Source organism: Neomonachus schauinslandi, chromosome 1 (genome assembly GCF_002201575.2).
Source record: "Neomonachus schauinslandi chromosome 1, ASM220157v2, whole genome shotgun sequence".
NCBI lineage: Eukaryota > Metazoa > Chordata > Mammalia > Carnivora > Phocidae > Neomonachus > Neomonachus schauinslandi.
The window spans coordinates 41,955,855-41,978,921 of record NC_058403.1 but is presented as its reverse complement, the minus strand read 5'-3'; the positions used below and the strand labels follow the sequence as shown (position 1 = coordinate 41,978,921).

The 23,067-nt window shown below is 37.1% G+C and overlaps 1 pseudogene; it reads left to right on the top strand.

The window, feature by feature from the left end:
* Positions 1-21,681: 21,681 nt before the first annotated feature.
* On the top strand, positions 21,682-22,772 carry LOC110578442 (annotated as a pseudogene).
* Positions 22,773-23,067: the final 295 nt, after the last annotated feature.

Here is a 23,067-nt window from a genome sequence, read left to right as displayed (position 1 = left end):
TATTGCTTTAAAGATACAGTTATCTTTTAGTTCAATTAGGAATAAGAAAAATAGGGGCCCCTGGGTGGCGCATTTGGTTAAACATTCGATTCTTGGTTCTGGCTCAGCTTGTGATTTCAGGGTTGCAAGATCCAGCCCCTTGTGGCGCTCTGTGCTCAGCACAGAGCCTGCTTGAGATTCTCTCTCCCTCTGCCCCTCCTGCTCATGCTCTCTCTAAAATAAATAAACATATCTTTAAAAAAAGAAGAAAAATAAAAGTATTTTACCTTTATTATTTTCCTATACTCCTCCTATCTTTATGTAAATCCAAGTTTCTTGATTATTTTTCTTTTGCTTGAAGAAATTCATTCATTTCTTGTAAGACAAGTCATCAAATGTCCCCAGTTTTTGTTTTTCTGAAAACTTTATTTCTCCTTTACTTTTAGACAGTTTTGCTGGATGTACATAATTCTAATTTGGTGGCACCTTCTTCAAATACTTCAGTCCATTCTCTACTGGCTTGCATGATTTTTGACAAGAAGCATGACATAATTTTTATCATTGTTCTTTGTAGACAAAGTTGATTTTATTTTTCCTCTTGCATCTTCAGATTATGCCTTTAGTGACTTCTCTTTTAAGTAAGCAGATCTTAGTTGCTATATCTTTAGGCCTTTCATGATTTTGGGTGGTGGTTTGCCCTGGCATCAGTTCTTTGACAAATCCAAGTAAAGTGATTAATTCCCAATGTGTTCAGCTTGTTCTTTTTGTAAAAATAGGAGTGATGACCTCCAAGCTCTTTACATGTCAGAATGTGGACAAAATCTTATAACTTTTAAAATATCTTTTTGAATAAAGAAAAGAGAAACCTTACTTGAGAATTATTAAACAAAATTTTTTAGCCTTATAAACACATTCAAGATGAAAATGCAGGGGAAAGAAATAGTTCAATAACTCTTCAATATAGTAGTGAAATGACAGAAAATAAAATAAAATATGGAAGATTCAAAATGAGGCAAATAATATCATTGTGAAAATTTTGCAATAAAATATTTCATAATAGACAATTCTTACCTCATAATCTAATATCAACTTGCTCATTTATTTTTTATTTATTCAACAAATATTTAATAAATTCTTAGTCTGAACCAGGCACTGTTCTAGATGCTAAAGATGTGGCAGGGAAAGAAAAAGAGTCATTTGTTATTCAAACTCGTGGTCTTTTAGATATTGATGACAATGTGAAATATGATCACAGACTTTTAAAAAATATTTTATTTATTTATTTGAGAGAGACAAAGACAGCATGAGCAAGCAGGAGGGGCAGATGGAGAGGGAGAAGCAGACTCCCCACCGAGCAGGAAGCCATGCAGGGCTCAATCCCAGGACCTTGAGATCATGACCTAAGCGGAAGACAGACACTTAAGTGACTGAGCCACCCAGGCACCCCTGATCACAGACCCTTATCTAACACCCAATAAGTTGGAAAACATAGAGGGGTTTTTTTTGCCAAAAAGTCACCAGCAGCACCAAACAAGGAAAAGTCTACCTTGTATAATAAAATCTGAAAAGTACAGTCAGAGAGGGAAAGAGGTTTAGTGTTATACAGCATAGATATACCTCTGATTTCCACTGAACTCAGCTACAAGCAATGATACTAAATGATCAAAATCAAAGCTATATTACATGTTATATAACTTTAAAGTAAAGAAAAATTCATAATTTATTCTGGTCTAAAACACAAGCTACTTATGGGGGTGGGGGTGGATGCATCAGGCTGGCTGCAGACTTTACAATAACAGAGGTCAAAATTCCCTGAGATAAGGAAATAGCTACAAAATCCAACATAACAATAAATGAATAAATAAATCACAGCAACTGAGAAATTTACTTTAGAATAGAATCTTAGTAAAATAACTAACAAAATAAATATAATAAAAGCAAAAATAAAATTGATTGCCCATGGTGTGCAAGAGAAAGAAAATGTAAAACTGCTAATTGCCGAATAGTTTGTAGTGGGAGTTAATCTCTACTATCATTAATTGAAATTGTTTTTAAAAATAAATCTCTGTCCCCTTCACAAGGTGATCATTTTTTACTTAATCTCAAAGAGACATTGTTGAATGTATTGCATATCACAGTAAAAATAATAAGTAAATAAATGATCTAAACAGTGATACTTCACATTTCTTTTGTATAAAGTAAATTTAATACTTTTCTATGCAAATGTCTTAAATATTATAATTTCATTCTTATAACACTCCCTCTCTTTCCCTTTTACCCTTCCCCCCCTCCCACCCCAACCCCATACACCACACGGAAGCATACAGAAATGTTGTTCACCAACTGTAACCATTGTTATTTCTGAATGGTGGTATAGTGGTTGTTCTAATACATTCCATTTTTTTCCTCAATTACCTGATAATGCTATGAAAAACGATGTCCTATTTCAAAACAATACATTTATGAACATTATAAAAGAAAGGGAAATAATGAAACAAAAAGAAACCTTGTTTATTGCACATAGATTTAGTTTCCTCATTGACTCAAATTACTATTTGTTCTAGAAACACTACAAAATGTCATACTGATTTCCTCTGACTGTTCTGTTTCTGTGTATAGAATACTCTCTTGACTCCTGAACTCAGTCCAGAAAAGTCCTCATTATTCCATATGCAGGTGAATGTCAGCCTTCATCTATCACCTTTCCAAACTGTCCCTTCCTCCCAAATCATTAGTCCATATATGTTCTTATGGTTCTTTTTCATATCTCCCTTATATTTATGTTATAATAGTAATTCTTTTGGAGCTCCTAGAGAACAGAGATTATTTCATCCATCTTTGTACCACAAGCACAGGGATTGGACATGATATATGTTTGGTAAAATGCTCCTGATAAATTATGATGGGACAGAGATACAAGTAAACCAACAATTGCAATTCAGTGGAATAGGTGCAATGTTGACATTACACACAGAAGAATGGAAGAGAACTCTCAACTCATCCTGGAAGGTAACAGGCAAAGGAAGCTTTGAAAACATTTTGGACATGAGATAAGGTCTGAAAAATAGATGGGAGTTTGGGGCCCCTGCGTGGCTCAGTTGGTTAAGCAACTGCCTACTGCTCAGGTCATGATCCCAGGACCATGGGATGGAGACCCACATTGGGCTCCTTGCTCAGCAGGGTGTCTGCTTCTCCCTCTCCCTCTGCTGCTCCCCCTGCTTGTGCTCTCTTGTGCGCTGTCAAATAAATAGATAAAAATCTTTAAAAAAAATAGATAAGAGTCAGTACAGTAATGAACCTGGAAAGTTAAAATTAAAATATGCATACACATATTATGTGTATATACACATAATATATAATACATTTTTGTATATTTATATTATATTTGTTATATATATAGTTATATTTATGTTATAAATACATATAGGAGAAAGTATGATCCATCCAGAAAATTGAGAGAATGTGCTTGATGTAGCTGATGTTTGGGCCACAGAAGGAAAAGTACAAAAGAAGCTGGAGAAACAGGCAAAGCCTGGGTGGCAAAGAACCTGTTTATGTTATGGAAGAAGGCCATCATTTTTCCCGAAAGCAATGAAAATCTATTGAAGACTTTAACTGGAAGAGCTACATGTTAATATATGCCTTTCAGAAAATTATCAGAAAAAACAGCATACTCATACACTGAATATGTATATATTCATTGCATGAATAGGTTGTTTAATGTGAATTATCAATTTGTTAAATAACAATTGCATGATATAGGCAAAAAGTGGAAAATGATTCTGAGAAATGGCCATGAATATGGTCATTTAGCCAGAAGGCTTTAAAAGGAAGCTATTCCTTAGGTATCCCGATTAAAGTATCAGAACCACTCCATATCTTTGAGCCTCCATGGACTTTTGGGATTCTTAGATCAAAGAGAAGATGGATTTAATTTGACTTTAAAATCATAGAATATTTTATTTATGCCCTGATGTTTGCTACTTAATGGAGACAAGACTATGAAATCTCCCACCTAGTTCAAAGAACTACCTTTGGACTAGAAATAAATATAAATCACACACACACACACACACACACACACACCTTTTTTCTCATTTTGGCATTTCACTGCCTTATTCTAACTCCTGTTCTCCTGCAAGTATTATAACAAGAGAAATCTTAAGTCAGGCAGAAGAGATATTAGCAAGAGATATGGAAGGAATCAGCCTATGAATGTAACACTCTCCCTTTATTAGAGGTGATTATTCTCCAAGGTCTTATCTTCTTCTGCAAGCTCTTGGCATCTCATCTATTCCACATAAAAACTGAAATGTTTCCAAATAGTTCAGGCCTTTACTTGACATTTTGATACTTAGAATATCTCATAGGTGTTCTCCAATTCCCAAAATCAATAAATCATATGAATACAAAAATAACATTAATTTTCTGCATCAGCTTGGAAAAAAGTGAAAGTAAAACATTCTAAGCAAAAAGAGGAGGCATCGCCCTGTCCAATAGATAAAGGGAGGTAATAACTGAGTATTCTAATACCTCCAAATGCTAGAGAGTAAACCAACAAATAAACAAGAACCAGAAAATTTTTAAAAATAGATAAATGAAGTAGTTTAGGTTATAAATCATTATTTTTTTAAGATTTTATTTATTTATTTGAGAGAGAGAGAGAACACGAGTCGGGGGAAGGGCAGATGGAGAGGAGAAGTAGACTCCCCATCGAGCAGGGAGCCTGAGACCATGACCTAAGCCAAAGTCAGATGCTTAACCGACTGAGCCACCCAGGTGCCCCTAAATCATTATTTTTGAAGCGGATGTCCCACAGCACTCCCAATAGCTGACACTGTTGGTATTCATTCCATATTCCCTTCTATCCATACTTTTGGACTCTTTCAATGTGCTGTCTTCCTTTTTGGTGTGCCTTTGTCTCTTGTGGCCCAAATCTCTGATTTTCTCCTGTGTGCTGTGCAGAGGTTGCTGGGCCTGTTTATTTTCACAGCAGAGGCCTGGAAACCTGGAGTTTATGATCCAGTTAACAAATGACTGCAGGATGTGGAACTTTAAAAGCATAATTCCAACATCTGAAGTGTGATTTACACCAGAGTCATCCTCCAAGATCAGGAGAAATAGCCCTCTGTGGAACTCTGCCCGAACCATAGTCTTGTAGAGATTCTTTCTCCTGTTTGTCCTGTTTCCTCTATTCCTTTACTGATTTCTCTTGAAAACAGTTTCTTAATAAGTATGGTCAGAAGTTTGGATATTTGAAAGATGCAACTACTGAAATATCTACATAGGTTTACAGCATGCACAGAACTTTTAAAAAGGCAATAGAAAGAAGAGAAAAATACCAAATATGGACAGTAATGTTTATTCTTCATCTTTAAGTTGATCAATATTCTAAAAAATGACTATTTAGGAGCACTACAGGTCACAAAAGTTTTGGTTCACCACCCAGATCTCTCCCTGAGGATGCAGGAATTCATTTTCCCAGCTTCCATAACTGAGTCAGTCCCCATGATTGCTTTGTCTAAGAGTAAAGCCCTTCCTGAGAAGTCAGCTTCCAATAATGGGTGAACACATGGATACAAAGACCAAAGGCCTTCCCGCATTTTGGAATATCTCTGAAAATCCTCAACCTCAGAGATCCCTGAGAACTTCTTCAGGTCGCTCTTCTTCATCGCAGTTTAAATTCTTTCTCTTCCCAATTGCTTCTCAGCCTTTTGCCTAAGATCAAGTGTAAATTCTTTCTCTTTCCAATATTGCTTTGTTCAGTCTTTTGTGAGTATTATTCCCAAGAGTACTTCCTAATAAGTCACCTGCATGACCATGCCCTTTCCAGCAGTAAATATAACATTCAAATTATAGTCTTGGATTCCTAGTGGATCTTGGTAGTGGAGGACCTGATTATGGGACATACAGGGACCAATGCAGTTAGAACTATTCTTCAAAATCTGAGTGGTTAGATATACAAAATAATAAACTTACGTGAGGTCAACAGCAATTTATCATAAGATAGGATGGTACATCTGGGAAACAGACATAAACAGGGTCAGAAGCACAAGTAAGATGCATAAGCAGATGACTCAGAGGCCATGGCATCATCTCTCCTTAACTCATTTATCCTTAACCCATGCTTATGGACACATATCAGGAAGGGGATATCCCTAATGACCAACTGAAGGAGAAGAAAAAAAAGCTGACTTGGTTCACAAAATAGTCAGCTCAGATGTTAGTGCAATACAAAATTTCTCCAACACTTTAGTGGCCTGAAAAGCAGCAGTGAGGAAAAAGCTTCCCAAATGCTAGAGTTTGGGAAAGTATACCTGGTCATTCATTTTGTGTGGAAAGAAAAGGGGCATGAAGCAAGAATAGAGAGCAATTAATGGGCAGTGGCAAATGGTTTGGTTGATTTGTCAGTGATGTGAATGAAAACTAACTGGCAAATTGAAAATACGAAATTTTAGGGAAGAGGCATGTAAATAGATCTATTATATGGAACACAAAGTGTGAAAATCTTCGTATCATATTGGTAGCTTCTACAAAGCATCAACCATTGAAAATTTCCCAAACAGCCAAGTACATCATAATGGGTAGTTGATATTAGTCAAACACTGTCATGATCCACCTCAATACCAGTATAATGGCCCATGGTGGCAGAAATGGAGTCTGTGAATATATTCAACGGCACAAATTCTCACTCACCAATGCCAGTGCACTCACTGCTGTCACCAAGTGACTAAAATTCTCACAATGCAGACTAACAATAGCAACATCACTTAGGAAGACCAATTAGTGAGGTGGCAACAGATTGATTGTCATTGAACTCATCTACCCTGCAAGGGAAAGATTATTATCATCTTGACAAATACCAACCAACATTCTGAATATGAATTTGCTTATTCTTTCCACAGGACCTCGACCAATACCACCTTCCAAAGGCTTACAGTGTTTGATTCACCAACATAGAATCCTGCATCATATTTCATGGACAGAGTGATCTGCTTTAGAGCAAATGAGGTTCAGCAGTGGGTACATAACCATGGGATCCATTAGTCCTCTCACATACCATACTGCTCAGAAGCTGCCAGTTGACAAAATGATAAACAGCCTTTTGAGCTGCAATCTTGGAGAGAAAACCCTGAGAAGAAAGAGAATCATCCCCCAACATGTAGAGTACACCCTAAATCAATGACAGTTACATGTATTTTATCTTAACAGGTAGAATATGGCTCAAGAACCTCGGGGTAAAGGAAAAGTGACCCTATTTCCATCATGCCCAGGGAACTCACTTAGAAAATTTGTACTTCTCTTCCCTGAAACTCTAGGCTCTATGGGTCTGGATGGCTTGGATTCCAGAGCATGGTTCTACCAAAAGACACAGCAAGAATGCCATTAATAAAATATGATGCATCCACACAATGGAATGTTATTTGTCAATAAAAGGGAAGTACAGATACATGATAAAACATGGATAAACCTTGAAAACATTACGCTAAGTAAAAGAAACCAGTCACAAAAGATGACATTATTGTATGATTCTTTTTTGGAAATTTCCTGAATGGTTACTCTGATCTTTTCCTGCATAGTATATATCATAATTATAAATAAATATTTGCTTAACAACTGTGTTAAATATTGGACTCTAAGTCCCATGAGGATAGGTACCACATCTGCCTTATTTACTCCTGTTATCTCTAATTTTTTAAACAGTACCTAATACACAGAGGAAATAAAATGAGTATATAGTAAATAAACTATATATTTTAAAAACCTGTACATTGGTATACACAGCTTGTACTGGACAGAAATCTTTTCACTCACTGAGTCGAGTCATTTCTATTTTTACTAAGATATATTTTTTTTGGTCATAATTTTACTGTCAGAATTATGGGTGTCTATGTACTGGTTATAAAGAAAATCTAAGTTATGGAAATTATGGCTTAAAGATATAAAGTACAGTTTAATTAAAACTGTCTTCAATCAAGTTGAAAATTTTGCATAATCTAGTTTTTAGTCCTCAAATCAATGCAATATGTTGATGTATTTTGTAGCATTGTAAATTAAATACTCTGTGAAATGTCTGATAAGAATGTATTGCCAGTAAAGATAAGATTAGAGTGAAGCCTTCAGGGATACAACAAACTTTGCTTATTCCATATCAGGAGAATAATCATATCTATTCACATGAATCTATATAAATACATATCCACACACATACATTGTACTGTAAACATTGAAATCTAGCCTAGCTCATCTAAGGAAATAATTGCTGCCTAACACATCTAATCAACACGATCTTATAGTAAGATTATAAAAGTGAAAATGCCAAGGTCTACTATCTGGATATTATATTCATTAAGTAAAGGAAGCAAAGGAAAAAAAAATCAAAGAATCTGATTTGTTTTTTGAAGCTTATTGACTTATATAAATTCCTTGATCATTTCATTATTTACTGAATTTTATCTATCTGAGAATAGAGACATCCATATTTTTGCAAAACTTCCCATGAGATCTTGAATCTCAGACATTTTTTATATTTATTGACTTAAAGTAACTTTTCCATTACTATCAACAATGTCTATCTGTCTTAATTAATTTATTCAGGAATTATCTACTTTGTATATGCATTTGTCAGTTCGAGTACAAAGAATAGCATCCTTTCTAGCTCTTTGGGGATATAAAGCAGGCTGCCTCTGAGAATAGAACCATAATTTCAATATATTTAAAGAAAGAATTTGTCAGCCAGAGGTGAATTTATGAATCACTGAGATAGTGTGTATGAGAGAGAATCACAGAAGTAGACGTTCCCTAGGCCTTTCTAAATAACTATTGAGGAAAGGGCACCCTAGCCAGTGGTCTGACATGTTTGGTAGCCATTGTTGGGGTGAATTGATGGTCAGGGAGAGGAATCAGGCTATCTTACCTGGGTGTCTTTAAAGCTCAATTCATCTCCTTGATGCTTCCTGTCCAATATTTAGATTCTGATTCTGATCTGAATCCTCATGGAAATCCAGTTATTGTAGAGAAAACATGTGCTTCTCATACTGAACTTCAGATTCTCTCTCATGGGATATTAAAATTATTATAAAATCAGAAACTGACATTAAGAGGGTTTCTTTATTCGCTCACCCATATTTTAAGAGCCTTCAGTAATGATGTAAATTATGATACATGATAAAAATAAGCAAGACAGCCATTGTCCCCATCCTCACGGAGCTTACACTCTAGTGAAGAACTTACACAATTAAGAAACCACTTGCAATAAAATGTGATGAATGTTATGATGAGAAGGATTGGGATCTTACAGTGGATGTATATCAGGGGCATGTAATATACTTACATATTTAAAATGGGATCAGGGAATACTTCTCGGAAGAAATTTCATTAAGCTAAGCTGAAAAGATAGCTAGCCAGGTGAAGGGGGAGGAGTATGCAGCAACACTCATCTAGGGAGAGGAATAACATGGGCAAAGATCCTGAGTTGAGAAAGAGCACAACATTTTCAAGAAATAAGAAAAGTCAGTGTTCTGAAGTAGAGAGTACCAAGGTAGAAGGGATCTGTGAAAGAAAAGGCTAGGGAGGCAAGTAGAAGCCAAATCATTCTGGTCTATGGAAAATTAGGTTAAGGAACATAGACATTATCCTGATTACAGTGTGACTATCTTAAAGGGGTTTTTTTTGCAGGAGAGTTATTTGGTCAAAATTTAATTTAGGGATTTCCCTCTAGAGAATATTCTGTGCAGAGAAAGACTCGGGGACACAAGTTTGAAAGGTATGGCAATATGAAGAGATGGTATGTTTAGGGACTTGTAATAAATAGGACTTGACCAAATAAATTTAACGCGTACTTACTAACTTGGATGTTTCTATCTGTGGGTGGTGATACATCCTATTTTAAATGGATAAATCATCATTCTGGTTTTATATAGTGATGCTGTGAACTTGGTAAATGTGAGTATGTCCCTGGTAGCTGAATGATATATTGACTTTTGGTATATTGATCATAGTAAAGTTTCTTAGGATAGAGGCTGAACTTTTGATTTAATAAATTCGAGGGAATGAATGGGTTTGCTATACCCCTTAGAAAAAGACTGCTGACTTTGTCCCAGGCAGATATTCATATATATATTTGTCCATGTAATTGTCAGGACAGTAGCTTAAGTTAAAGAAAATATACCATGATAAAAATGGTTAAAGGTAAATGAATAAATAATACCTAGTGACTAGAGATAAAAGGCAAAATAGCTTACAGAGAGAATATGTACATTTCTTTATAAAAGAAACTTTATTTTAGTCTTGCATTGTCTCTATTTATTTATGGTAGAATAAAATAAAAGTAGATCTTGGAACTCAAGGCTTCTGGATAAATTATTGCTTCTTGTAGAGATTTACAAGAATTTCAGGTGATATAATACTACATAGAGACCTTTCTTTTAAGTAGAGTAGAACTATGGGCTGTTAAAGTTTATTGAATGATTTTCACTAGTAAATGAATAAAAGAAACTTTCATAGGGAAAGATCTCACCAAAGAACTTTATCCAATACAAGCTCAAAGATTTTCATTTTCAAGGAGACACTGGAACCTCATTCAATCTGGTTTTCTCTCAAGCCATAGTCTCCTCCTCATTACTTTCAAAAGTAGGACTGCCCTAATTGCTCCAGCCCCTTAGCATCTTAATCATCAACTCTTCCTTCAAATGGCTTCTGTCTCCTCTATTTAACTATAAAATTCTAGGGATATCAAAATCAAATTCTCACTGAAGAAAGCTTTAGAGTGTTTAATCCAAAAAGCAAAAGTTTTTGATAAAAACAAGAGCCACTTCTACACAATACATGATGAAAGGCTTGACACATTTCAGTTTCTCCTATAACCAGAACCAAAATTCTCAAGAGGAAGGTTAAAATGCTGTCATGATTATATTTCAGAAGACAGAATGTTGACTCAGTCTAGGTATACATGGGCAACACTAATTCTCCTCTATGGAAAAAACAACAACAACAACAACAACAACTGTACAATGTTGGCTAAAAACGAAATAAAAACAGAGACACTGAGTTGTCACATGTATAAAATGCTCAGTTTGATTTTAACAATAGAACCCCAAATTTTCAAATAGTCAGAAACAGTAATTTTACCAAGAGGATTTTTGACATCCAATATATATGTCATTTTCTTTTCCTCTCTTTTAACTGTAACATATTTGACCTTGAAGATGCATTTGATCAAAAAACATAAGTCCCCTTTGATGAGAATGTCTTTCTGAGATGCACCCCTCTCTGAGCAGCGTAATGTGTCCACTTCACAGGGAGCAGCTCTGATTGTGTCTAGTAGAAAAGACAAAACTGTGTTTCTGTTACTGACCAAGCCTGGGGAAAACTGTGTCTTTCAAAGACAAAGGCAATATCAAGGCAATGAAGCTTTTGGCAGCCATTATGAGCTAAAAGCTGTGTCTTGTATTCAGCAGCTGAACGGATACCACACTAAAGCTTTAGAGAGATTTGTTGGTCACAGCTGCCACCTCGTCTATCAGCCGTTACAGGAAGAGCATTGGAGCGTATGCTTAGTTTCCCAGATGAAGGTTGAAATCCTTGTTAGTTCTGATTTACCCTAAAGAAGGTAAAGTTTTGGCAACATTGCATAACAGCACTGAAAAAAAAAAACCAAAAACAGAAACACAAAACAAAACACGCAGGAATACAACTTCCTTCTTTTTCCTAATGAATCAAATCTAAATAGAGATGGGCATTTCTGGTGTTCCAAGTTCTTTCTGTGACATTGCACGTGCATTTTAACAATTACAGCTGGACTTGGGGAGAGAGATTGTAAGCTATTAGTATTTGTTTCTGCCTCTGATAGGCATGCTGAGGAGAGAACAAGAACTCAGGAAAGTCAATATTTTTGAAAGGCAATAAAGGGGATGAAATTCAGTAAGCAGTTCAAGGTTGAGCTCTACCACATATTAGAACCTAAAGAATCAACTTCCAGTTGTTAATTATCTATGTTAATACTGTGTTTGTGTGGAATTTTGCAGTTAAATGCTTTATATTTTTACCTCATTTCTGATTTGCTGTTCATGCAATGCTTGACTGGAAATAACAATAGCAGCATGTGGAGATATTTCAATTGTGAAAAGGAAAATTAGTACAGTAAATCATTGAGAAGTTTACATTCTCCCACCCACCTATATCAATACAGCTCCAATGTCAGCCACTGTTTTTTGAAATGTCTTTTAAGACGAGAAGATTAAACAGCTTTTCAACAAGAGCAGCTTTTCTCCAAAAAACAGATACAGAGAAAGGATTTAGTTCCATAAAGAAAAAATTAAAAAGTAAAAACAATAGTATCTGGAAGAGTCCTTTGGAATCAAGCTTCATCTCTCCAGATATGTGTCCATATGCACCCAGAATTAATCTAGGTCACTCAGCTGTTCAACAAAATGTCATTTATTCATTTGTTCACTGCTTCAAAAATTCATCCAAGTCGGGGCGCCTGGGTGGCTCAGTCGTTAAGCGTCTGCCTTCGGCTCAGGTCATGATCCCAGGATTCTAGGATCAAGTCCCGCATCGGGCTCCCTGCTCGGCAGGAAGCCTGCTTCTCCCTCTCCCGCTCCCCCTGCTTGTGTTCCCTCTCTCGCTGTGTCTCTCTCTGTCAAATAAATAAATAAAATCTTTAAAAAAAATTCATCCAAGTCTTACACATATTTTCTACATAGATAATCATGCTATCTGTGAAAACGGACAGTTTTATTTCTTCCTCCCCAACCTGAAGACCTTTTATTTCCTTTTCTTTTCTTATTGTATTAGCTAGGACTTCGAGTGCACAATTGAAAAGAGAGAGCATCCTTGATTGGTCCTGATCTTAGTGGGGATTGCTTTATATTTTTAATCTATCCTCCAAAAATTATCTCTTCTCTGCACTCTTTTAATAAGGAAATATGAGAAAGAATTCGTTGTTTGACAATACAAAGCTGGCTCTAAATTGTGGCAGGTTACAAAATAGTCACTTTAATATGAAAAAAGAAGTTTAAAAAATAAACCAGTAACTGGAAATAGCTATTTTTAGTATTTTGAATATATTTAAAATTATGAAAACATATGCCAGACAGGTCAGAAATAAGTGGCTAAAATGACTTTCAAGGGTTAAAAACTCCCCAATATTCCAGATCCCTTTCTTTACTTCAAACTATTTTTAATGACTTATTAAAATTAAATTTAAATTCATCATAGAAAATAAAAAAATAGGAGAAGCAGCAAAAACACAAAAAAAGTCACCTATTAACCAAAAGACAATTCCTCTACCATGACCTTATTTTGTTCTATTCAAGATTTTCTATATGTATTTGATATAGATCTTTTTCAAATGCACATGGTTTTATAAGCAGAAATTGTAGTCAACCAATTTGCTATTATGAAGTACTCAAGTTCTCTACAATTTTTACTTTTTGGGGATATTTACATTGCTTCTAGATTTTGCAATTATATGTGGTGGCAACCAAAGATAATTAACTTGGAGAACACTTTTAGAAAGATAAAAATGCTCCAGTCAAACAGAGAACTTAAAAGCAGCCCCTTGTTACACTATTGGCCATAATACTTATAATACTTAGAAAAGGAAACCCTAAAGATCTTTATTTTTAACCAAGTTTCAGTTTCAGTGAAATTAGGTGATCAATCAACTTATTTTCACCAACTGATTGACTGTGTTCTTTGGGGCCACATTACTTGAAACTTAGTGCTTTGAGTATGGACACAGTAACATGAGATTCACATTTGAAAAGGTTTATCCTGTCAACCATGTGGAAAACTGATTAAAGGGAAATGAAATAAGTGAGTCTGGAATACAAATTTGGATGTTTGTTGTATTAATCAAAGTGAAAATGAAGACCTGAATTAAAATTCTCAGAAGACACATGAAAGGAAGGTAAAAGTCCATGACACACTGAAAATATTAGATTTGTAGGATAAGAAAGAAGGAGTAGATAAAGACAATGTTTGAGTTTCTATAATGGGCAATTATGTGAATTTTTGTGCTGTTAACTGTGGAAGTAATTTCAGGGGAAATATGATGAGTTCACGTATAGAAAACGAATTTGAATTGTTTATCAGACATCCCAACAGCATTTTGATAGATGGCTTAATTTATGGATTTTAAGCCCTGAAAAAAGATCTGGGTTGGAGATACTTCTAGAATCAAGAGCACAAAAGTGGGAGATAACTGAGGAATAGATACATGACCCAAGTATAGCATATAATGCATAAAGAGGAAATGAAGAATGGAACCTTTAAGAGCAACTCATTTAATGAGTTAAATATAAAAACTCATGAAGGACTTTGACAAGAAACAGTAAAAGATATATGCTAAAAATGAGAATAAAAGAGCTGTCACCATGCTTAAGAGAGAGAAGTTTAAGAGTGAACATATGATAATTCTATCATATATACAAAGAGCTCAAGGAGAAAAAGTGTTACAAAGGGACCTCCTATACCCTGGTCTCATGAGTCCATGTAAAGGAAGTGCTCTTGAAGTAACTTTCCTGGCTTCTCTTTCCCCGGAGAAAAGTGACTGATGAGAATGGTGAGCTGGTAGAAGGAGCCTGCAGCTACCATGCCTTCTCTCACATTCCTTGCCACGGCAGAGGGGGTTTGCCTCTGTGAAGGAGGCTTACAGCCTGAGATACGTTTGATTCATGGAAGTTTAGAAAGTCTATCCGACTGCACACAGAATCCATGTCCTTCAACTCAGGTGTTGTAAGTGATAATGCTGACATTCTAATCTCCCTTTTCACTGACCCATGTCCTATTTCTCAGTTGTTTCAGAACTCAGGCATGAAAGAGAATGCTGTTAGGTATTGACTGATTCAAACATCGGTAATAAGGATTGAATAGCGTTTGTCCACCTAACATTACAAATAACCGTGTAACCATAATTAGAGCAGTTTTATTGGAAGCCAGACTGTAATATGTTGGACAATAAATGTGTTATAAGTGGTGATCAGAAGGATGGATTATTTCTACCAGAGTGTTGGCTTTTGAAAGAAAAGAAACACTGTGTTCGCTGGGGAGGACTCAGTGCTGAGGGAGTTCTGCGATGAGGCTACTGTTACTGCTTTTTAATATGAACAGAGCACAATATGTTTAACGTTTTAGGGTAAAACGAGCTGAAGGCGCAAGGAGACAGAGCGGACTTGATGAAGTGTAGTCCTTAAAGTAGTGAGAGGACATAAATTTCAGAGCGTAGGTGGGCAGGGCGAGGCAGGTAAGGGCAGCTTTAGGGGAGCAAAGCGCTAGGAACACAAAGCCAAGTAAGACAGGAGCTTTGTTTGCTAGGAGCGCATTCTAGGGGTTGGGGGAGACCAACTGAATCAAGCTCAGCATAATGCAAGGTGTAAGATAAGATTTGAAAATCCAGCTCTTCTCCTATAAACTGACTCTTCTCCAGTCTCAGAGTGCTCATTTATTTTCCCACAGGAAATAAATAAACCTGGAGAACGAACTGATGCAGCCTCTATGCAAAGACAGTTTAATACTTAAGAAGAGTGCTATCACTCAAATCACTGTTGTGTAAATTTGTGTCAGTCTTTTAAGGCTTCTTCAGTATCTTGGCCTAATATCCTGCATAAATACTCGAGAAGTAGCCTGTTAACTGTTAAAGAGTGTGTGTATTTAGTTTTGGGAACTTCTGAGATTGGACAGTTTAACATTTTTGAGATTTCTGTCCAGCGTATATAAGATATGAGAAGAAATTTAGTTTGAAAATATTCTGAATCGAGAGTGTCTTCAAAAAAACTACAATGTATATAATCAAGACATTTGTCTGCCAAAGCCTGAGTCAGCACATGAATGTGCACAAGGCAGAGAGATGTCAAGAAGGCAATAAAGCAAAATAAGATACTAAACCTGCCTATAAGACTGGTTTGAGTCCATCTTCCCTTTCCCTAGTTTGATCCCTGGAAGGTTGCTTAATTTTTTCTTTCAGTTCCTTTCCTTGTAAACTGGGGAGGGAAAGAAGAGAGAAGAGCAGATAACTTTGTTTACTGTGCTCTGCTGGGAGATATTTACAGTAAATGTAGCAGTAAATGTAGTGGTGATGGATATGAAGTGTGGAGCCAGGCTTTCTAAGTTTAAAGTTTGGCTCCCCCACTGAATAGCCACATGACCTAAGTTCGTTTCTTAAATTCTTTATGCCAATGTTGACTCACCTGTAAAAGGCCAATGGCAACAAAGGTTGATGACTAATTTGTAATACCTTGTGATTATTAAGTGAGCTACTTTATGGAAGCTCTTCCAACTGTGTCTAGAACATGGTAAGCAGAACATAAATACAAGTTATTTTATAATTTACCTCACATGGTGGTAACAAAAATCAAATGAAGTAATAGAAAGAAAAAAAAAAAAAAACACTGCTTACTTAGCACAGTCCCTGGCACATAAGAAATTCACGATAAATGGTCCCTATGATTATATTTTCTAATAAGACTTGGTTGATAATCTTGTCATTGGGTGGTATTTATAACATTTTCAAGATAAAGTAACTGAAACAATACAATTCCAAGAAACTTTGAAACATTACAAAGTAAAATCCAGAATCCAAGTCCTATTCCAAATATTTTTCTAAAAGCCTATGCTCCTTCCATTAATTCACTCTGTATAATAGAGTCAAAATTTAATAATGCCTACCTCATAGTATTATCGTAAGGATGAAAGGAGTCAATATTTATAAAATGCTTTATGAATGGTAGGAGTTGAATTGATCTAAGTGTCATTACATCCCATGGAGAAGTCTATATTCTCAAGTCCTAACTACCATCATATTCCAAGAGAATATGGACTCTAGGTGAGGACCACAATTTATGATATCACAACATAGCCTGTCTCAAAGTCCCTCCTAATTTGGGAGAGAATTCAGAGGAAGAACAGATAAGGTGAGTCCTCTGAATCTACTTTGTGGATAGCTACATAGGCACCAGAATTGATATAGAACATGAATATTATAGCTTCTATGTGAGGCAAACAAATGAATACTTTTTTTCCTACTCAAATCCAAAACACACATGTTCTTTTAAATAAATGATAATGTACCACCATGTGTGAAAAAAGAGATTTATACCAAGATGTAATAAGTATCTGAAAAATAAATCAGTGAAAATGACACTGTAGGGAAAACCAATACTAAAATTTGGAGCAATACAAGAGGAGTAAGTTATGTAAAAGAATACATTTTTTTTTCATAAATTGAAATACAATTAATTATAAATGTGCCTAATTCATTAAAAGTTAAAAGGCATTCATTTTAGCTAGTTTATAATATGTAGCTAGCTAATAATATGAGCCTGGAAAAGCTTGTTGGTTTTTAATTTCAATATACATTTCCTTCTCTATAAATATTATGATGAACATATCTGTAACATTAAAAATAGCTAGGAAAAGCAATGCCTAATAAACCTAGTGTCAAGAATTATTGAGTGCAAATTAACTACACAATTCATAAGTGGTGTAATTAGTTTTTAATTAATAATCCACTTGACCTTTTAGGAAGTAGATGATATTTCTTTATTGCTGATTCACACTAGAGACAAGTAGGAACTATTCTTCAATATTTGCCTCAGGTGGCAAATAGCCTGAATGATTAGTTGTCATGGTTAGTTTGCCTGAAAAGTAAATATTTTTCCCTACCAGCATTTTTTTGAGAACATGAAATTTATCTAAAAATAATTAACCAATGTTCGGTATTTATTTATTTTTTTTTAAAGATTTTGTTTTTATTTATTTATTTGACAGAGAGATAGAGAGCACAAGTAGGCAGAACGGCAGGCAGAGGGAGAGGGAGAAGCAGACTCCCCGCGGAGCAGGGAGCCCGATGCAGGGCACGATCTCAGGACCCTGAGATCATGACCTGAGCCGAAGGCAGACGCTTAACGACTGAGCCACCCAGGCACCCCCACTGTTTAGTATTTGAAGAATGCTAAACCATTTTTAGAATTATGGGACCACGAGACCCAAATGATGAAGAGTAGTTATTCTGAAAAATAAGAACATCTCAATTGATTAACAAATTTAGAGTTTACCAATATTTCAGAAAGGAACCACATGTAATCCAAAATAATCAGATACTCAGCATCAAGATAGGATTCCTTAATATAGCTGGGGATTTTCCCTAAAATATAGTGTGAAGCTTGCTCAGACTCTATTTTTTTTTAACATTTAAGGAATTCTGTTTATTACCTTTGTCTTAGAATCCATAAGCATTTATAATAAACTGTTCTCTGGTAAACCATGTAGAAGCTGAAAGGAATTGTATATAGTATCACCACAGAAGCATAAAAGCTCAGACGTCAGGAAAACAAACAAAAACAAAGATTCCTGATAAAATCTTTCTCTCTCCTCCAATCAAATGTTTTAATTACCACTTTCTAGTCTGTATTATTTAAAACCTTATCTAGAATAGTTTTGCAATTCTTTCTTTCTTCTTATCTATCCATCCATCATCTATCATCTATCTATTCATCCATCTATCATCTATATTAATTTATTATAGGATGGACTTACATGTTTTTCTCACTTCCAATTTAAAGGTATCACTGCCTAAGTAGGATCTATTCCCAGATTCTCCCATTACATGAGTCAACAACCCTTTCAGATAATAAATGTCAATGTAGATACACATACTTTCTGCTGTTCCACAACAAAAAAAATACTAATGTGTAAAATTAGACGAGATATTTGAGTTTGATGATAGAGCACTAACTCTTCTAACATTTAGGCTTGTGAAAAATGTTACACTGCTCAGGAAAAACAAATTTTTCAGGAGGTCAACGTATGCAATGTGAAAAATCTGATTCTTTTTTTTATTATTATCAACAGAAACAGTTCTTTCCAGTTTTGTTCTGCCAAATTTATTTTTCACATCCTCCAAAGATTCTTCTTATCTCACTTTAGATATTTTGTGAAATATTATGCATTGGGTGGCCTGGGCTAAAATAACCATGTTATCCCTATATTCTAGAGGTTAAAGTTTTTCAATTACTCTTTCTGCCTAAAGAATTATATAATATTTCATATTATTTAAAAATAAATAGGGGCGCCTGGGTGGCCCAGTCGGTTAACATCTGCCTTCAGCTCTCAGGTCATGATCCCAGGGTTCTGGGATCGAGCCCCACATCGGGCTCCCTGCTCAGCGGGGAGCCTGCTTCTCCCTCTCCCTCTGCCTCTCTCCCTGCTTGTGCTCGCTCTCTCTGTCAAATAAATAAATAAAATCTTAAAAAAAAATAAAAAATAAAAATAGTTTATTACATTAAAAAGACCAGTCAGAGTAATTAGGAAATATTTCTCTATCTCATTAATCCACACAGAATAATAAACTACAAAGGAAAATGTGCTGAGTTGGCACTCCCACTTTTAATTCAGACCTTCACAGTGGACAAGCTATGAGCTCCTGAAAAGAAGGAAAAACAAGGTGGTTTAGTTTAGTAGTTGGTATAGGAATTCATCTTAGTTTGGGAACTATAATAATTTGGAAAAGTAGTTCAACCAAACCTATGGTAACAGTTTAGATCCAAGAAAAGCAAAGGTGTTACAAAGGCTTCAGAGAAGGCCAAACTGTCCTATTTAAGCTGAAGAGAGAAAATGTCTTTATTGTTGCAAAAAGGGTGGAGCAAGATGAAAGATCATAGCAGTGAGAAGAAAAGACAAAGTGAGATGATCTGGGGGGAAAGATGCTTAAGTGCTGCTATAGATTAAATGTTTGTGTCCCCCCAAAGTCATATACTGAAATCTTATTTGGAGGTGGAGCCTGTGAAAAGTGATGTGGTTATGAGGGTAGAACCCTCATGAATGGATTCAGAGCTCTTATGAAAGAGATCCCAGGAGTTCCCTCCCACTAGTGAGGACACAGCAAGAAGACAGTGGTTTATGGATCAGAAAATGGACCCTTGCCAGACCCGAATCTGCTGCTAACTTCATCTTGGACTTCCCAGCCTCCAGATCTGTAAGAAATACTTTTTTTTTTTCTTTTAAGATTTATTTATTTATTCAACAGAGAGAAATAGCAAGAGAGGGAACACAAGCACGGCGGGGGTGGGGGGGAGGTTGGAGCTGGAGAGGGAGAAGCAGGCTCCTGGCCAAGCAGGGAGCCCGATGCGGGGCTCGATCCCAGGACCCTGGGATCACGACCTGAGCCGAAGGCAGACGCTTAAGGACTGAGCCACCCAGGCGCCCCTGTAAGAAATAATTTTCTGTTGTTTATGATGCACTCAGTCTATGATATTCTGTTATAGCAGCCCAAACCCAAACATCCGCCAACAGATGAACGGATAAACAATATGTAGTATATGAGTACAATAGAAAATTATTCAGACTTAAAAGGGACTAAAATTCTGACACGTTATACCTGCTACAACATTAAGACATTATGCTAAATGAAACAAACCAGATACCAAAGGACAAATACTGCAGAACTCCTCTTATCTGAGGAACCTAGAATAGTCAAATCCGTAAAGTGGAATAGTGGTTGCCGGGACTGGAGGAAGAGGAAAATGGGAAGTCACTTTTACTGCTTAATGGGTACAAAGTTTCAGTTTGAGAAAATGAAAAGTCCTGGGCAATGGATGGGGGTGATAGTTGCACAGGATTATGAATGTACTTCGTGTCAAAATGGTTAAAATGGTAACTTCTGTGCAATGTCTATTTTATCCCAATGAAAAATATTCTTTGGAAGTCAACAATGGAGGGAATGTGAAAGAGAGTTTCAAGAATAAGGATGCCTACAGTTCCGTTTGAAGTTGTTTGTGATACAAACCCCACTGTTTTCTACCACTGAAGTCTTTAGAAAAATACAGTGTGTTCACGTTGTAAAATTTTAAGAGGCCAATGTTGATCAATATGGTTCAGCAGATACAGAATCAGAAGCCCAAGAGGCAGGGAAGACTGAATATGTAAGTCCTCTGGGAACTTGCATCAATCTTAGGAAGAATTTTGGATTTTTGTAAATCATGCTATTAAGAGACATAAGGTAACTTTTATCCCTGAGATGCAGAGGAGGCCCCCAGCTGACATATGCATGACCTTTCCAAAGAAAGGTCCAAGAAAACATTGTGGTTAAACTCCATGGAGTAAGAGGTGCCTAAGAAAGAGTTTTCTGCTCCATGGGTAGATAGCTTAGGGACCATTTCTTACTTTGTCCAAAAGGATGCATCAAATTAAAAACAAAATCATTTACAAAAACTATATGCTTCAAAACCCCCTTTCACTCTGCCTCCCCAAATAGTCAGACATACTCCAAAGATATTGTATAAGTTTTAGTTCTCATTTTAATTAAGATAATCACAAATGTAGTTACACTTACATATAATAAAAATAATGCATGAAATATTACTTATTTACTCTGGAGACTTCCAAGTTATCTTTGGAATATCACTTTTATTAAAAATAAACATGTGACACCAGTTAGTGACCCACGTAGGGTGTTAGCTCTTCAGTATCAGCAGTTCTGAGAGGCAGCAGAATAGAGGAGTTAAGAGAACTCAGGTACGAAGTTAGACAAAACTAGACTAGTATTCTGTGGTCTTGGAAAAATTGCTTCTATCTTTTTGCTTAAAAGACTGCTATGGACACAGCGCCATCACCTCCGCCTGGTGCTGCCCCCTCCTTCTGGACCCTGGTGACTCACGCCTTTGTTTGTCCTTCCTGGTAGGAGCGGAGTACCTTCTGGTGGAGTGCTGGGATGGGGAACATGATATCAGGAAGCTTTACCACCTTCTACACATGGTGATCTGGGTCTCCCCCAAGGGAAACCCCCCCTACCATCCTCACCTTCCATGACGTGGGCCTCAATCACAAGCTGTGCCCCAACACCTTCTTCAACTTTGAGGGCATGCAGGAGATCTCCAAGCACTTTGTGGTGTGCCACGTGGATGCCCCCGGTCAGCAGGTGGGGGCTCATAGTTTCCCCAGGGGAATCAGCTCCCCTCCATGGAGTAGCTGGCTGCCATACTCCCCCATGGGGTAGAGCATTTTCGGTTCAAGTATGTGACTGAGTACAGAATGGGATCCAGAGCCTATGTGCTGGCCAAGTTTGTAGTCATCTTCCCCAACATGGTGGAGGGGCTGGTGCTGATGAACCCCAATCCCAACAGCAAAGTCCAGATTGACTGTGTGGCCACCAAGCTCTCTGGTGTGACCAGCACTTTAGCTAACACAGTGCTATCCCCCCTCTACTGCCAGGAGGGGCTGGTGAACAACACGGAGCTGGTTCGGAGCTATTGGCAGCAGATTGGAACATAGTGAGCCATGCCAACCCGCAGCTCTTCTGGAACATGTACAACAGCTGCAGAGACCTGGACATTAACCTGCCTGGAGCAGTGCCCAACATCAAGACATTCTGTCTGGTGATACTGGTGGTTGAGGATAAGGTGCCTGCCAAGGACGGGGTGGTGGAGTGCAACTTCAAGCTGGACCCAACCACCATGACCTTTCTAAAGGTGGCAGATTCCGGGGGATCCCCCAGGTCACACAGCCAGGCAAGCTGACTGAGGCCTTCAAATACTTCCTGCAAGGAATGGGCTACATGCCCTTGACCAGCAGGGCCAGCCTTGCCCGCATTTCTCACTGGTACCAGCTCAGTGGAAGGCAGCCACCCACAAGCCTGTACCCACGCAGAGAGCAATGAGGTGCTGAGCCAGATCAGTCACACCATGGAGCTGTCCTGTTGGAGCCCATGGCCCAGCAAAGGCACCCGCCTGCCCCTGTCCAAATACTGCAATCCTCCTGCCAGCTCATTTTCCCTGTCTGAGCCAAGGCCCTGAGGTAGAAAGTTGCCTGATCCTCCATCTCCATGGGCACCTGACTTGGGGGCTGAGGTTAAATGCTGGGATAGCCCATGAGGGTTGAACACACCCCTAAGAACTTCATGGTGTCTGCCTTTGGAAGCCAGTATGTGGCTGAGGGTCGCAGTAGATCCCCATTTTTGCCCCCAGGTTCCATGGATGACAACCCAATTAGCAGCAGTGTGTCCAAGGCCACCAGAAACATGGTGTTGCTAGGGAGAGTTTTGGTCAAGCTATGCCAACATTTTATGTGGGCATCACTAAGAAAGAAGAG